The sequence below is a fragment of the Stenella coeruleoalba genome (assembly GCF_951394435.1).
Source record: "Stenella coeruleoalba genome assembly, chromosome: 4".
Lineage (NCBI taxonomy): Eukaryota > Metazoa > Chordata > Mammalia > Artiodactyla > Delphinidae > Stenella > Stenella coeruleoalba.
The window spans coordinates 119,051,108-119,068,620 of record NC_137149.1 but is presented as its reverse complement, the minus strand read 5'-3'; the positions used below and the strand labels follow the sequence as shown (position 1 = coordinate 119,068,620).

General features: G+C 34.4%; 1 protein-coding gene across 12 annotated transcripts in view; it reads right to left on the bottom strand.

Annotated features, from left to right (window-relative positions):
• Positions 1 to 17,513, bottom strand: part of FBXW7 (F-box and WD repeat domain containing 7) — a gene marked incomplete at its 5' end in the record, with an annotated part of 206,820 nt that overhangs the window by 121,670 nt on the left and 67,637 nt on the right. Inside the window, one exon of one of the 12 annotated variants that reach the window (XM_079920979.1) lies at positions 11,123 to 11,466. The exons of the other annotated variants lie outside the window; for them this stretch is intronic. Of the gene's footprint in view, positions 1 to 11,122; positions 11,467 to 17,513 lie in introns of those variants that run through there. 12 annotated transcript variants of the gene reach the window in all.

The following is a 17,513-nucleotide window of genomic DNA, read 5'->3' as shown; positions in this document are numbered from 1 at the left end:
ACTAAAATCGAATGTAAGCAATAAGTGCTATTTTCTTTACTTATTATTTTTCCTTCTGTGTCAGCTAATTTAATGTACTATTGATTTTTAGGTTGCATACAGATGGAGGCAGAAGGCAAGTCAACAAAGAAACAGCTTTAAAAACTCTCAGAAAATGAAACATAACATATTTAGGGGAAAAAAACAGTTAACAGTTATCTTTGTATGGCTAGAGTTATATTCACCAAGAGGTGGAAACAACACTAATATTTGCTCACTAATGACATTAAGCATCATGATTATTTTTTAATAAATTAACTGCATTTTAAAGTTGTGCTTTGCCCCTTAATTACAAGTAACTCTGAATACCAAAAACTTGCTTTAAAAATTTTAACCATCTATTACTATTGAATAAATTTCTACTTCTCTAAGAAATAAGGTGACCAGTTCTATTACATGGTAGTCTAAAACATGTGAAATCTACAAACACAGCCCTGCAGGTCAGGGCATCCTTCCTCAATGCCCAAATGTATTGATATATACATAAGTAAGCACAAGCTAACTTCAATAGTTCCCCTAAAGTAGAGCATATGGAACAGAAACACTCAATTGACACTATTATATATTTAAAACTTGTCTTTCATTTTAAAGACTTTAAGATATTGCCACATACAGTTTCCCAGAGAAATTATTCCAGCAGTTCTCAAAATATGGACTTGGGTGTGGTCTCTGAGACCCTGACATAAAGTCTATGAGATCAAAATTATTTTCATAATACTAAGATGTTAGTTGTGTTTTTCACTCTCAATCTCTCATGAGTATACAATGAAGTTTTCCTCAGACAACATGGTTTGTTATATCTTAACAGACTGAATGCAGAAGCAGATAAGAGAATCCAACTATCTTTCATTAAGCCAGACTTTAAATACATTTGTAGAAACGTAAGACAATGTCATCTTTCTTATTGACTTTTTTTGTTTGGGGAAAATAAGGCTAATTCCCCCAAAATATATTAATTGCGTTAACATGTAATTACCAGTTATTTTTCAGTGAATTTAAAAGAATGAATACAGTACTTTTTAAACTTCTCAGTTTTACTTTCTAATAGGTTAAATATTGAGAAATATAACTCAAATAAATCAAACGTCTTTGGGGTCCTAAATAATTTCTAAGAGTATAATAGGGTCCTGAAACACAAAAAAGTTGACACTGACTAAAAATTTTTGCTCACATTTTTCCTTCAGTCAAGGCTTACAGTTTGGGTTTATAAAAATGACTTCAGCAATTTTAAAAGCAGTGATTCTAAAAACATTCGTTTTAGAATATCAAATATAAAAAGTTTCTGAATTTTCACTGATGTCATTTTAATACTCAACTTGGTCACCTTAATTATTGAGTACAATTATTATCAGCTGTGTCTCACAGTAATGCTAAAAACTAAAATCTATTTTTTAAAAGTAGTAGATAACTGATAATTATGTTCATAAGTGAGATATTAAAATCTAGCTTGTAAACACATATACAGTGAAAAAGAGAGCAAAGCAGTTGTTAGAAAAAGGAGAAATGTGAGATTACATATATTCTAACATAAAAATAAACCATAAGAACAGTTTCTAAAATTCATCTTATCTGTACAAAATTACTAGTTTTAAATCATTTTTTTTCCCCCTAAGAAGAAATACATAGCCTTCAAATAAAAGAGTCAGCCCTCCATATAGGCAGATGTGGAACCCACGGATACGGAGAGCCAACTGCACTACACCATTTACATGAGAGACTTGAGCATCTGCGAACTTTGGTGTCTGGGGGGGGTCCTGGAAACAACCTCCCGCAGACACCAAGGGATGGCTGTACACCTCAAGATGTGATAAACAGATGACTGGGGGGAGAAGAAACGATAAAGACTATATGAAAGACAACTAGAGAAATTACAGTAAGACAACAATTACTTTATAGCAACTCCTATTGCTGAGAATATGTTGAATATTTGATATATTATGACTTTATAGTCTAACACGGGATAGACGGCTTATCACCTTAAATTTTAATGTACTAGGCCACGTTTTCCCCTGTAAGTTCCACATGGTTAATTTTCAAAGGGGTTCTCCTTAGTTGTCTTTGGCCAAACCCCATGTCCTCAGTATTCAAGAGCTTTAGTTCCCATTCGTTCATTCATTCAACTATTTACTAAGCACCAACCATGTGCTACGCAGGGATACGTAATGAAGAAGTTGCAATGCACAAAACAGATAAAAATCCCTCCTACCTTCATTAAACTTATATTCCAGGAGAAGACACACAACAACAAAACAGATATTTACTATAGGAGATGGTGATAAATCATAAGGAGAAAAAAAAAGAAGAAGAACGAAATGGCCGGGAAAAGCCTCATTTTCCTTATTAGAAATATAAATAATACTTTTAAAGATTTAGGAATATGATTCAAGATATTATCGATATTTCTATATTTGTCTTTTGTTTTTGTTTTTAAGGTATTTTTAAAGTAAATCCCAGATATCATGTCACTCCCTTCCCCCACCCACACACATATCTTTAATTTTGCCATTGCCTTATATAATAACAAAATCACTATTATCACACTTATCAAATTAAGCTTCCAAGGTATTAACTAATACCAGTCAATACTCAAATTTCTAAGACTGCCTCAAGAATGTCTATTTTAGATAATGTGATCTAAACAGAATCCAAAAAGAACTACTCTTGGTATGTGATTCTTATTTCTCACATCTCTTTCATCTGAGAGCAACTCCCCTGCCCCTCTTTTTCATGCCACTGACTTGCAGAAACCACTTTAGTTTTCTTATATCCTGAAACTGTCTATATGCTTCTTCACTATGTCATTTACCCTGTACCCCAATCTTTCCTATTTCCCACAAATAATTTTTGATAATGACTATTCCAAATTCCAAATTTAACAGAAATACTAGAGATTTGAGGTGGCAGACACAGGAGTCCTTCTAACTCCAGAGAATCAAACAGCAATTTAAGGCTATTGGTAATTTTCAAACACTTGCTAAAATTAATTTGAAACATTTAACGTGGTGCAATAGCTCTGAAAAGACAGAAGAGGGAACTATAATATTTAGGAATTCCACATTTAAATAGCACTAACTTTAGTTTCAAATTTAAACACTGAGTTTCAACGTGGCAATGGTTGAAAATATAGTAATGATTACTACTTTATATATCCTCCCTCCAAAAACAAAACAAACAAAAACCCTAGAATACAGAAGAAAAAGATTTGCAAGAACAGGGTAAAGACTGAATGCACAGATATTTATAAGTTGTATCATACTAATAAATAATAACCATTAACAAAAGCTATCATTTAAAATTATTTTACCAAACAATACATTTCTACTTTCTAAATATTTATCTTCAATGAGCATATATACATTAAAACCAAGGTATGTGTTTTATAATAGCCATTTTAGTTCAAAATGGTAAGTTAAAATTATGTTTTGAAAAATAGTTTTCTTGAAATCAGGAAAATCCAGAAATTAAGGGTTTTACAGCAAGTTGTTTTTGCATATCCATTTATTCAAAGGGAAACTGCAAAAAGACCAGTAATAATGACATCTCAAGAATAAGCATAGTCTACTACTACTACTACTAAGATGTTTGCTCTGAAAAATCCTGACATTTTGTTAAAATGTAAATTTAATTTATATAAAAATATAAATCTGTCACTTTAATTAAAACTGAAGTACTTTATGCAAGTACATAAAAGAAGAGCAAAATTTATACAAACATGACTGCTACTCTACCAAGGCAAGACAGAAGAGAGATAGCTAGGTTACTATAGGACAAAAGTCAGGCAAGCTTTCTGTTACTATCTAACAAGGATCCCCTTTACTCCAGTTTCCAATAACATGTGCACTTCCTTCCGAGCCCCTACCAGCAGTACCATTAATGTTCATGTTTCCACCAAATTCTGTTTATGACATTTTGGCATTTCTTTAAGAAGCTATAGGCTTTCTTTACTTTCTTCTGAGTCCTCATCTTCAGGATCTTTACCATCCATGTTTCTACCAACAGTACATTCAAGGCAATCTACGCGTTTCCTACCATATTCCTCAAAATTCTACTCATTACCCAATCTCAAAGTCGCTTCTATATGTGCAGGTATTGGTTACAGCAGCTCCGCCCACTTCTGTACTAGCTTCCTAGGGCTGCTGTAACACATTACCACAAGGCTGCTGGCATATCACGACATGAATTTATTCTCTTCCAGTTCTTGAGGTCAGAAGCCCAAAATCAGTTTCAGTGGGCTAAAAATCCAGGTGTTGGGGCTTCCCTGGTGGCGCAGTGGTTGAGAGTCCGCCTGCCGATGCAGGGAACACGGGTTCGTGCTCCATTGTGGGAAGATCCCATATGCCGCGGAGCGGCTGGACCCGTGAGCCATGGCCGCTAAGCCTGCGCGTCCGGAGCCTGTGCTCCGCAACGGGAGAGGCCACGACAGTGAGAAGCTCGCGTACCGCAAAAAAAAAAAAAAAAAAAAAAAAAATCAAGGTGTTGGCAGGCCAGTGTTCTTTCTAAAGGCTCTAAAAGAGAATCTGTTTCCTTGCCTTTTCTAACTTTTAGAAAGCTGCCTCATTCCTTAGCTCCAGGCCCTTTCCTAAATCTTCAGAGTGTACCACTCTAACCTCTTACCTTCAGTCTCCCATCTCTTTCTTCTGCCCTGACCTTCTTACCTCCCTCTTTTAAGGAGTCTGTGATTATACTGGGCCCACCAGGGTAATTCAGGATAAACTCCCCATCTCAAGATCCTTAACTTAATCACATATGAAAAGTTCCTTTAGCCACATAAGATAGTATAGTCACAGATTTTGGAAATTAGGACATGGACATTTTTGGGGCTGGGGATACTAGTCAACCTCCCACAATATACCAAAAAAGCATGAAATATAAAAGAAAAAGATATAAACTCAGCTTCATCAAAATGAAAAACTTCTAAACTTCAAAAGACATTGGTTAAAAAAAATGAAATGCAAGCCACAAACAGGGAAAAACCTCAAACAGTTACACAAAGGACTAGTTTCTTATAAAGGTAAACATATACCTACTATATGATTCCACTATTGCACTCAGAGGAAAAAGGAAAGCACATGTCCACATGAAAAAATCCATGCAAATGTTTGTAGCCGATTTGCAATAGCCAAAAACTGTTAACAACCCAACACAGCAACAGGTAAATGGAAAACAAATTGTGACGTATCAAAATCAAATCAAAATTTTAGTATTCCATAATAAAAAGGGACAAAGTATTGATAGTCCATCCAACAATATGGATAAATCTCCAATTTATTAACCTGGGGGAAGGAAGCCAGAGAAAAGAGGAGACGTATTATATGATTCTACTTATATAACATTCAAGAAAATACAAACTAACCTGTAATGACAGAAAGGAAAATCAGTGTTTGCCGGGAAAGTGGGGGAGGGGAGGGAGGAATTACAGAGTTATAAGGAGGATTTTGGGGATGACGTATATATTCATCTTGAATGTGGTGATGGCTTCATGAGTACATACATGTGTCAAAAGTCATCAAATTATGCATTAATTACATCTAAATAAAACTAAACTTTTTAAATTTAAAAATTAGAACATGGAAATGAAGCAGAGAAATTAAAATCTGAAACCTATTTTTTTGGTAGAATCTTAATAAACAGTCTGCAAAGTAAAGAATACCAAAGACAACTTGAAAGATTAAAGATGTTACACTGACACTGTAATACAATTTAAAATACATTCAATATATGTATTTGGTCTTTGGCCCCAGGTCCCGGCAAAAGCCCGTGACTTTCCTGAGTGATAAAAGTGTCTTTTGTTATTCATTCTCGGATAACAACTAGGTGTCCTACAATTCAATTCAATTCTGATACTAACCAGAGTTAGTGTCAGAATGCACAAATTAAAGGTACAATCCTTCCATTCTGACACTACCTCTGTCAAAGCCCCTTTCAACCACTCCTGAGTTTATGCTAATTAGGTGACTAAAAGTGGTATTACAGAGCTTCAGGATGGGGGTTGGTCACCAGAAAAACTTTCAGCCCCACCTCTCAATCTCCAGGGACAGGAGAGGGGCTGGAGATTAAATTCGATCACACAAAATCAATGGTTTAATCAATTACCCCTACATAATAAGACCTTGATAAAAACACTAAACATTGTGGCTTAAGGGATCTCCCTTGTTGGTGGATGCATTGATATGGTAGGAGGTGGCATTCACAGAAAGCGTCAGGAGAGGACATGCAAGCTCTATATGGCCCCTACCCTCACCCCAGACCTTGCCTATTCCTCTCTTCCATTTGGCTGAGTTGTATCCTTTAAAATAAAAGTATAATCATAAGTACAGAGTTTTCAGCGAGTTCTGTGAATCATTCTAGGGAATCATCCAATCTTTCTAGTTGTACAAACCTCTGAATTTGTAAACAGGTCAGACAGAAGAGCAGGTAGCTTGGGGAACACACTTGTGACTGGCATCTCAAGTAAAGGCAGTTTTGTTGGAAACCTTGCCCTTTAACTTGTGGGATTTAACATTAACGATAGATAGTTTCCAAACTGAATTAAACTGAATTGTAGGACACCTGAGAATTGGAGCTGGAATACAGATATTAACTGTGGAATTTAGGAAAGATTTCTGGTTAGAAGGTAAAGGAAAACGGTAGTGGTACTCAGTTTCCACTGGACTTCTCCACCACTCTTATCCTCCCCAACACCATAAAAAGGAGAAAGTTCAGGAGACTTTTGTAAGTTGATGTTTAAAATAAACTTTCTAAGCAGATTGACACAGTGGTCAAAAATAAACTTTACTAGTTTCTGAGGCACATTTATTTTCACCTTCAGAGAGAGTGCCTAATAAATTTCTGACTTTTTTAATATTTTTAACTCTCAGAGATAAAAGATATGTATCAACTTACTCAACTGAAAAGAATGATCCAGGTGTGCATGATCCATCATAACACTGAGACATTATTAGGAAATCAACACATCTGGGCTCCAGGTCAGACAAACCTCAGTAGGCAATACTATCTTAGACAAATCACCATCTCATAAACAGCCATTTGCTCATTTTAAAATGACAGCATAATAATCTCATGTTGGATTGCTACCCTAGTCCCATCTCTGTGTAAACCAGCTCTGTTAAGAGTCAACTGACTTCTAACTGGAAAGCACTGCTTACAGTATGGGTATGAAAAGAAACAAGTCCAAAAATCAAACAGAGAAAGAGGGAGGGAGAGAGAGACAGACAGAGAGAGACAGAGAGAGGAAGGTGGGAGCTTGTGATTGGAAAACCACCCCAGTTATGTTTGGTTTGCTGTGTCACTTCTATGGGTCACTGGAAAGTCTTAGCATGTGATGAGAGATTGATAAGCAATTCAATCTTTTCCACTTTGTAGCACAGCTGAAAGCAAAACCAATAACAGCCCTAACATAGCTAGACAACCACAATTAAAATGTTCCCCAACTGGCATGATCAACTTATGGAAATTAGGATCTAGTTACTCCTCTGCATATTCACTGCAAGGTGCAGTGAAACAGCCCCAAATGACAGGTGAGAAGTGGTGGTCCAGTGGTAAAGAATCCACCTTCCAACGCAGGGGACATGGGTTCGATTCCTGGTCGGGAACTAAGATCCCACATGCCTCGGGGCAACTAAACCTGTGTGCCACAACTACTGAACTCACATGCCTCAACTAGAGAGCCCACACTTTCTGGAACTCGTGTGCCACAACTACAGAGCCCACGTGCCCTGGAGAGTATGCACCACAACTAGAAGAGAGAAAAGAACGTGCATGCCACAACTAGAGAGAAGCCTGCACGCCACTAAGAAAGTGGTATTCTCCGCTAAGTTACTAGCCAAAATAGTACAGCAAGTTCAGACTACAACATAACTTTACTACCTAAAATAACATCCCATCTATCATTAATGCCATGAGAAAAATAGTCAAGCCAGAAAGATGACTTCAGGATCATCATATTTTCAAAACTATCAGCAGATCCACTATTTTCAATCAAGCTTTGGGGCATATCTCTTTGAGGCAAATAAGTCGCTACAATACTATAGCCAAGTTAACTACAAGAGTAGCCAAAACATGCAAAGAGCAAACCCGATAGTCATTCCTAAGATTCTTTTTATAGACAGCAGTTAATTCAGTTAACCCTGGTGATAAATGGGGAATCATATCATAGGCAGACTGACCTTACATTAATACAGCAGTGATTCCAAACCATGGGGGAAGTGTGGTTTGAAAAAGCACAATCAATACTACAATAAAAACACCAATTTTCTTTGTACTACAAAGTACAGAAAGTAATACTTTATAAATCCCTAATACTAACACCTTCCAACTGTGGATAATAATAGGTAAGGATGGGGGAGGGCAAACCTTCTGCCATAACTATAAAATGGAGTGTAACAATGGTTTTAATAGGTATTAAGGGAGGGGGAAAGGAGGGAATGCGGAAAGAAAAATGCCCTAGGGCACTGACTTGCCTATTTGGAAAAGTCAGGGATGAGTTAAACTGTAAACTCTCTGCAATGGCATCCCTGTACAATAACCGAGATTCAAATGGGACCCTAAGTTATCCAAAAATGAACTATGGTCATGATATACTACTTTTTAAAAAAGCAAAGTGTACGACATATTATTAAAATAGTCATATCAAAAACATTAAAATTTTTCTTTTTACTATCCAGAACAAATTCTGTGGAATTTACATTTTATCATAAAGTTTCTAATTATATTGGAGCTAAAATTGCTAATTTCCATAACAAATAGATTCGGAGAAGTCAGAAATCCTCAAAAGCAAGATCTGGGGATGTAATACACATAAATATACATTACTATATAAATAAATATGTACTATACCTATTCTGAATTAAAGAAGTAACAATACCAAACAAACAGAAAATGTTTACTTTATGCTATTCATAAGATAGTGATATTCAACCATTTCCTCCCAAACAAAATCTTAAATGGAACTATAATATTTGAAAGATATTAACAATACCTGCAAACAAAATCTTAAATGGAACTATATTTGAAAGATATTAACAATATTATTAGTGTAAAGTTATGTTAAGTTATATTTACTTACATAAAGAGAATTAATAAAACAATGTGGCTGTCTAATAAATGTAAAAATATGTAGTCATGAGTTTTTATCAGTTTCAGCAATTTATTTCTGTATTGTATGGGTTAGACTATATTAAGAAAATCCTGATACATAAAGATAAGTACCTGAATAAGTAATTTCTAAAATATACATTGGAACATTTCAATCCAAAGCTAAATCACTAACAGTTTCCAACAACTGTTAACTTATTATAAATGTATAAAACTAAACACCCCAAATTTAAAATGAGTACTAATATTATCTGTAATACAATATGCTCGAAATATTTACAGATTCATTAACTGCACAATGACTATATACATTATTGACAAAGCACAAAAAGAACACAGGAGCTGTATATGCATCTGAGTCTCAGCCACATTTAGCTGAGCCCACACCCTCCAGTCCCCTCACCTATGCAGTAGAGTCATCATTCTTAAACTTTACATACAGAATATATCCAGTTGGAAAACTTCCTTAAAAAACACTGGTGAGTTTAAAACTTTCTTTTAAATGACACTGAGAGATGGAAAAGAACTCCTAATATCCAGGAACCTGCCTAGTACCATCTGCCAGCCTTGATATTCTTCTGTTGAACATAAAACAATTTCAAAGAACATTTGCATTAGACATGGTCACTCTGATCAGGATGAACCGTGACTACAAGACCACTCAGTAATCACATCTGGACACAGGCAAAATATGAACACTCTCCAAGCCACAAAATACCAAACATCCCCCTCTTGCAAAAGGTATGAGTGAATGCTGCTTCTTTAACAATTACAGCTCTAGTCTCACTTTATTCTGCTGTCCCTATAGATAAGATTTGTTGGGGTACGAAATCATAGAACTGTTCCTGCTTTTTGACAGTACCTAATCCAGAGTGGACTTCTGCTACCTTGGACCATTCCCAAAATCACTCAACCAAAGCCCAAATCCTTTAAGTCCTGACACCCTCTTACTGGGACCCCATGGTCTCCCATAGTGTGTGTGCTCCCTTGCTGCAATGAGTAGTACACCCAACTTGTCCAACTGCAGGTATGCTTCTGGTGCTCTTTGCTGGAGGGCATTGACAATACATTTAGAAGAAAGCAGCAAATGCTTTTAAAAAGCTGCTCTGACAGCACAAGTTAATATACTAGTGGTGTCTAACACTTTAAAATTTGATATACCACAACTGTTTTAAATTTGTGTTTAATTTAAATTTGTGTTTTTAAATACCATAAACACTAAAACTCAGTGTAATAACTGATTCAAGCAAGAATCATCAATAGACAATAAAACTGTTGGATGAAAACTTGGTAGGAAACATATCCACATGGCCTCAAAGTATCACCCTCAGGTTACTTATAAACGATAAGGGAGAAGTAGCTTTATAATAAAGAAATCTGGCCATCACCACCTTGAGAAAATAATCAAACTTATCATGAACAATAATGAACCAAACTGGCATGTGTGATACACTGAAAAGCATACACTATCACCTATGTTTTAGTTTTGCCAAAATGTTTTAACCTGAATCCAATCATAAGGAAATACTCAGAAAAATTTGAAAATGTAAAAATGCCTACAAGGCAACTAGCTGGGACTCTTTAAAAAGTCAGTGTCATAAAATATAAAATAAAGGCAAGAGACTGTTTCAGATTAAGAGAGACTAAAAAAACCATTATAACCAAATACGAGTGATCCTGGATTAGATCCTAGATTGGGCAGGCAGCAGATGGGGGTGGGGATTATAAAAATCTTTAGAAAGCAATTAGGAAAATTTGAAAATGGACAGTATTATTAGATTTTATCAAATCAAGGCTAATTTTCATGGGTACAATAATGATACTGTTGCTATACATTTTCAAAAATCTTATTTTTATATCAAACATGCTTAGTATTTAGCAGTTAAATGTCAGAACGTACAAAACCTTTTTTTTTCCAGCTTTGAGATATAATTGACATATAGCACTGTATAAGTTTAAGGTATACAGCAAAATGATTTGACTTACATACATCATGAAATGATCACCACAGTAAGTTTAGTGAGCATCCATCATCTCCTATAGATGCAGAATTAAAGAAACAGGAAAAAAAATTTTCTTTGTGATGAGAACTCTTAGGATTTACTCTCTTAACAATTTTCATATATAACACACAGTGGTGTTAATTACATTTATCATGTACATTATACCCCTAGTACTTGTCTTATAACTGGAAGCTTATACCTTTTCACTGCCTTCATCCAATTACCCTCCCCACATACCCCACCTCTGGTAACTACACATTTGTTCTCCTTTTCTATGTATGTATGTTTGTTTGTTTGTTTTTGAAGTATAACTGACCTCAAGCACTATGTTCGTTCCTGTTAACATAGTGAATCAGTTTTTCTATACATTTCAGGATGATCACCATGTTAAGTATAGTTACAATATGTCACTGTACAAAGATTTTACATAGTTAATGACCATATTCCCCACAATGTTCATTTCTTACCCATGACTCATTTATTTTGCAAATGGAAGTTTGTAGTTCTTAATTGCCTTCACCTAGTTCTTTCCTCCAACCCCCTCCTCCCTTCTGGCAACCACCTGCTTGCTCAAAACTTACTTTCTAAATGTGTAATCAAAAGAAGATTATATGTATATATGTAAATGCAGATATGGGTATGAATAGAAATAGAGATACAGACTGGAAAAAATGTGGCAAAATATTAACAAAATGTTAACAACTGGTTGAGTCTAAGTGAAGAGTATACAGGTGTTCACTGTATTATTTTCTCACCTGTAGGTTTGAAATTTTTTAAAAAGGAGAAAATAAATAAACATTAGACGTTTTTAATCTAAAAAACTTTAGTCTATAGAATCTGTAAAATATTTGCTTCCACAGAGTAGTTTGGAAACCAGTAATATATCAATATTTTCCATTTCTATATTGAAACAATATAGAAATACCACGTACGATATAAAACACCATTTAAAAAAATTTTTTTAACTGGCAAAAAACTGGGACAATGTTTTTGAAAGAGACAGAAAATCCAAAGGATTAAAATGATAACCAGATTATATTTTTTAAAGACAATTTTAATAGAAAAAATGGGAATATATAAGTAGACAATTCACAGTAGAAAGAATTACCAAAAACTTACAAAAAGGTGTTTAGCCTCACCAATAATTAAGAAAATGCAAACCAAAACAAAGAGAATATATTTTTCAGTTAAAAGATTATCAAAAACAACATCAAGTATTAATGGGGAGGTAGTGAAATGGATATACCCATCCACTGACGAGAGTAACACGTGAAGGACAATTTCACAGTATCTATTACATTTTTTTAATGTTTATTATACAGCAATTATACTTTTTGTTAGCTACCCTAATATTCAAGTAAACATAACAAAGTTGCTTGTTGCAGCCTTGCTTATGATACCAAGAACTTAAAAATTACGTTAATCTAGCAATAAGAGAATGGCTAAACATTAAACTATAGTACAACCTTCATATGGAATCCTAAGAAGAAGTCAGAATAAGTCAGGTATTAGGTCCTAACACCTAAGTATTAATGTGGTAGTGACAACAAATTTTCTAACCAAAATTCATTCTCGCCTTCCATAGTAACGGCAATGTAGCAGGGCACTCTGCCTTACAATTACACCTAAATTCTCATCAAAGGAAAATGAATTTTAGAAACTATGTGTGCCGTTCTGCATTGGGCATTTTAAGAGAGTGGGTATGCAGATTATTTCTCCTTCCTAATGCAGTTGGAACATGAAAATAAAGCACAAGGATGAAGGACCTAAAAGATGAAAGCAAACTGGGTCCCCAAATGAGCACTTGAAAAAGTTTCATTGCCAGTTTGAAAATGTGAAAAATTCTACAATGGTAAGCTTATTATAACTAGAATTAAAATCTAAATTCCTTAAATTTTTGTCCAGGCCATATATAATTGCTTTAAGTATATAATTTGCTTTCCTTTTCAATCTCATCTCCAACCACTGGGCTCCAACCTCATTGCCTCCTCGTAATAAGCATACCAGACATTCCCACAACAGTGCCCCTACTTGAATTGCTCTTTCCGCCAAACCCTCATAAGGTTCTCTCCATGCCTTTAATCAGATCTTTGTTCAAGTGCCACCTCTTCAGAAAGACAGTCTCTCTAAACCATCCCCCGCCAAGCCCATCAGACTGCACTTGCATCTGTGTGTGCTCTATCCCTTTAATAGGGGCACATCTAAGTTTTAAGGGGCCTGAAGCTTCTAAAAATTGGAGGATTTAAAAGAAAGAATACAAAATTACAAATACAAAATTAGAAATGAAAGTGAATACATATTTGAAATGTGAAAAAATAACAAAATACTAATTTTTAAAAGACTGACAAATACCATAAATAAATCCAGAAAAATAACACGTTAATTAAATGTCTGACACAATTCTGTTATGCCATAATTCCTTCATTTTTTGGTTGAGTAATCTTTGCTTGGCTTTTCATGTGACAAAATTTTATACTGTTTCTTATACAGAGATTAGGAGGATAATTTAGTCTTTCCTCTAGCATAGTTTATCATAATTTATTTTTTATTATTCAAAGTTTACAAACTTCAAATTTCACAACCTGTTATTGGGAATGTCGTGTAAATTTTTGAGAGAGTTGACAAATATGAGGAACTCCTATCACGCTCCTTTCATATATAAACTTGAGATTTCAATTCAAGTTTTCTTGTGCAGTAACTAATCTTACATACCCTAAATTTAAGACATTCATTGATGATAAGACAATCATCAATGTCATTCTTGGTGGGTTATGAGTTTTATGCTATGTTCACTGATCAGAGATTCTGGTTTCAAACAAGTAAGTTATTTAAATATTTTTCCAATATTTTCATAAGATTCATTTTCATTAATTGGACTATCAAAAAACCAAGAGCCTATTACTTCTGTTTATATTTTTTCCTCTTAAATGAATTACTGTTTTTGCATGATCAAAACATTTTTATGTCACAATTCACTTTGCAATGTCAGAATAACTTCTAATTACTTGTGGCACATCTTTAACCATTTTTGTTTCATATTCCATTAATTTAATCTAAATTTTATCTTAATTCTTAAATAAATGTAAATATGACAAAAGAATACACCTTCAACATACTTCCAAATCAGAAGTCTATTATTTCATACTTGCTTTACTAAAGTGTTCCAATAGGCAGATGAAATCACATATTTTAATTTTATTAAATATGCTATTTCAACTAAAATAGGAAAAATATTTGGTGAATATACAATATACACATTACATTATGTATTATTTTCTATACAGGAGTACAGACATTTTGAATGAGTAGGATGAAAACCTAATCTTACAGTTTTAGATATGTATCTGTAAACATTTCCATAGACTTGATTCTGACTTTGTAAATTTCAAACCTAGTTTCTCCTTTGCTGCTACTAGTAGTGTACTCATACTTCTAGTAACGACCATCGCAGGACACTTTCATAATGTATATGCGCTCTAGCCTTATACATTCCTGTCTCAATGGCTAGAGCCACTGGACATTAAGAACACATCCCTACAATTATACATGGTCATGACTGATCTCCATATAAATATATACCACTACACCCAAATTAAATGAAATATATCCCCAGCTCAGATTACTTTAGCCAAAACCAAACAAATTGTCTGCTACTTATACCTACAGAAATCTTTAAATTTGTGTTAAAAGATCTTTTCAGACATTTGCCAGGCAATAACTACATAACTGAATGAGAGAAAGAAGTGCTAATATTAAAAGAATTACCCACTGTTACCAGAGTTTTGTCCCAGGAATTCAAATCTTATGTAACATTAGGAGAAGAAAAAAAAATTACTAACAAATTTCAGAAAGTGCAACAGAAAATAAAAAATGGATCTCTAATAAAGTACAAAGAATATAATCAAAGTATTACGAAATTCACAGTGAGAAAGGTAAGTGAGAGAAGCAGGATTAGAACGTGCCTCACATTAAAATTTAGGTTCAAATCACACTAGTTAGTTCAAAACACTATGCAATTTCAAAATAGGCAATAACAGGAATTTTTTTAACTTATTAAACTGCCATATGCCAAATAACCAGCTGGGTATTTTTCACATTTGCCTACTCTGTATACTGTGAGTTAGGTTAAAACTATTATAGATCAAAAGTTCACATTACAGTTTAGGAAAGAAATTTGTTTTTATTATATATAAGGTTGTGCTGGGGTAGCAGTAAATGTACAGGAGGAAGAATGGCATTCACCAGACCTTAAATCAAACAAAATCAAGTTTTCCCTGGCAAGACTATACTACAACATAGGACCACACAGATATATACACAAAAAGCTATTATAAGAATCCTACAGTACAAAACTACAATGAACTAAAGTCCTCTTTAGCATCCAAGCAAAAACATTAAAACAGGGAGGAAAAAGCAGTTCAAAACCTAGGTGACACATGGGTGAACGGAAGACAATTTATACATTTACATTTTTTTAAACATCTTTATTGGAGTATAACTGCTTTACAATGGTGTGTTAGTTTCTGCTGTATAACAAAGTGAATCAGCTATACATATACATATATCCCCATATCTCCTCCCTCTTGCGTCTCCCTTCTACCCTCCCTATCCAACCCCTCTAGGGGGTCACAAAGCACCGAGCTGATCTCCCTGTTCTATGTGGCTGCTTCCCACTAGCTATCTATTTTACATTTGGTAGTATATATAAGTCCATTTACATATTTTTAAATCACTAAATACTTAAGATGTAGCTCTCTTCATTACTGTAACTAACCCAAGGAAACTAAATGAGGAATAAAACTACTATTTGAAAAGAGAGAAAAAAATCCAATCCAGTAACCAGATTTCATAACAGAAAAATGGATTAACCAGGTAAGCACCAATTACTAAAACAGCTGACTTACCCATAAAAAAATAAAACCAGGAAGAATAAAAAATCCATAAATCCAAAACCTTCCTTCAAAACATACTCTTGACCAAGATGATTTCACTGGTGAATTCTACCAAACAGTTAAGGAAAACATATGCCAGATTTACACAAACTATATATTTGGCATATAAACATATGCCAGTAGTATACAAAAATAGAGGAAAAGAGGACACTTTCCAGTTTTGCCAAAATTTTCAGCAAATCAAATCCAGTGATACATAAAAACAGTAATACAGTCTAACAAAGTAAAGTTTATCTAGGAATGCAGGGTTGAGTGAACATGAAAAATAATTAATGTAATTCAACCACATTAATAGTTCAAGAGAAAATCTATATGATTGTGGCAATAGATGCAGAAGTCAGTGATAAAATCAAATACCATTAATGATTAAAAACAGACAAACAAAACCATTCAGCAAAGAACTTTTTCAACCAGATAGAGTACCTATGAAAGTCCTATGGTTAACAACATACTTAATAATGAAATATCGAATATACTCTCCCTAAGTTTGGGAGCATGGCAAGAATGTCTATTCTCCTTACTTATATTCAACATTATATTGTAGAAATTCCAAACAAAAAGGTAAGAAAAAGAAAAGCAAAAAGATCAAAAAGGAAGTAAAACTGTCTCTGTTCACATGATTGTTTATGTAGAAAATCCTAAGGAATCTGCCCCACAAAGGTACTACAGATAGGAAATAACAAGCACTGATGAGGATGTGGAGAAACTATAACCCTTGTAAATCGCTGATGGTAATGTAAAATGGTGAAGCCACAATGGAAATCAGTTTAGCAGCTTCACAAAAAGCTAAACATAGAACTACCATATGACCCAGCAATTCCACTCCTAGATATACACCCAAGAGAACTGAAAAGAGGACTCAGGTACTTGTACACCAAATTTCATTGCAGCATTATTCACAACAGCCAAAAAGTGAAAACAACCCAAGTGTCCATCAATAGATGAACAGATAAACAAAATGTGGAATACTGCAATGGAACATCATTCAGCCATAAAAAGGAAGGAAATTCTGATGCATGCTCCAACACAGATGTACTTTGAAAACATTATGCCAAGTGAAATAAGCCAGACACAAAAGAACAAATACTGGATGACAGTACACTTGTATGAAATATCTAAAATAGGCAAATTCATACAGACAGAAAGTAAATTAGATACTACTGGGGCCTGGGAGAGGGGGAAATGAGAAATTATTGCTTAATGTGTACAGAGTTCAGTTTTTTTTACCACCTTAAGAAAAAAAAACTACCATACATTACTGAGAGAAATGAGAAAACAATCTAAATAAATGAAAGATATACCATGTTCATAAGTTAGAAGACTAAACATTGTTGGGAATTCCTGGGGGCTCAGTGGTTAGGGCTGAGTGCTTTCACTGCCAAGGGCTCAGGTTCAATCCCTGGTCAGAGAACTAAGATCCCACAAG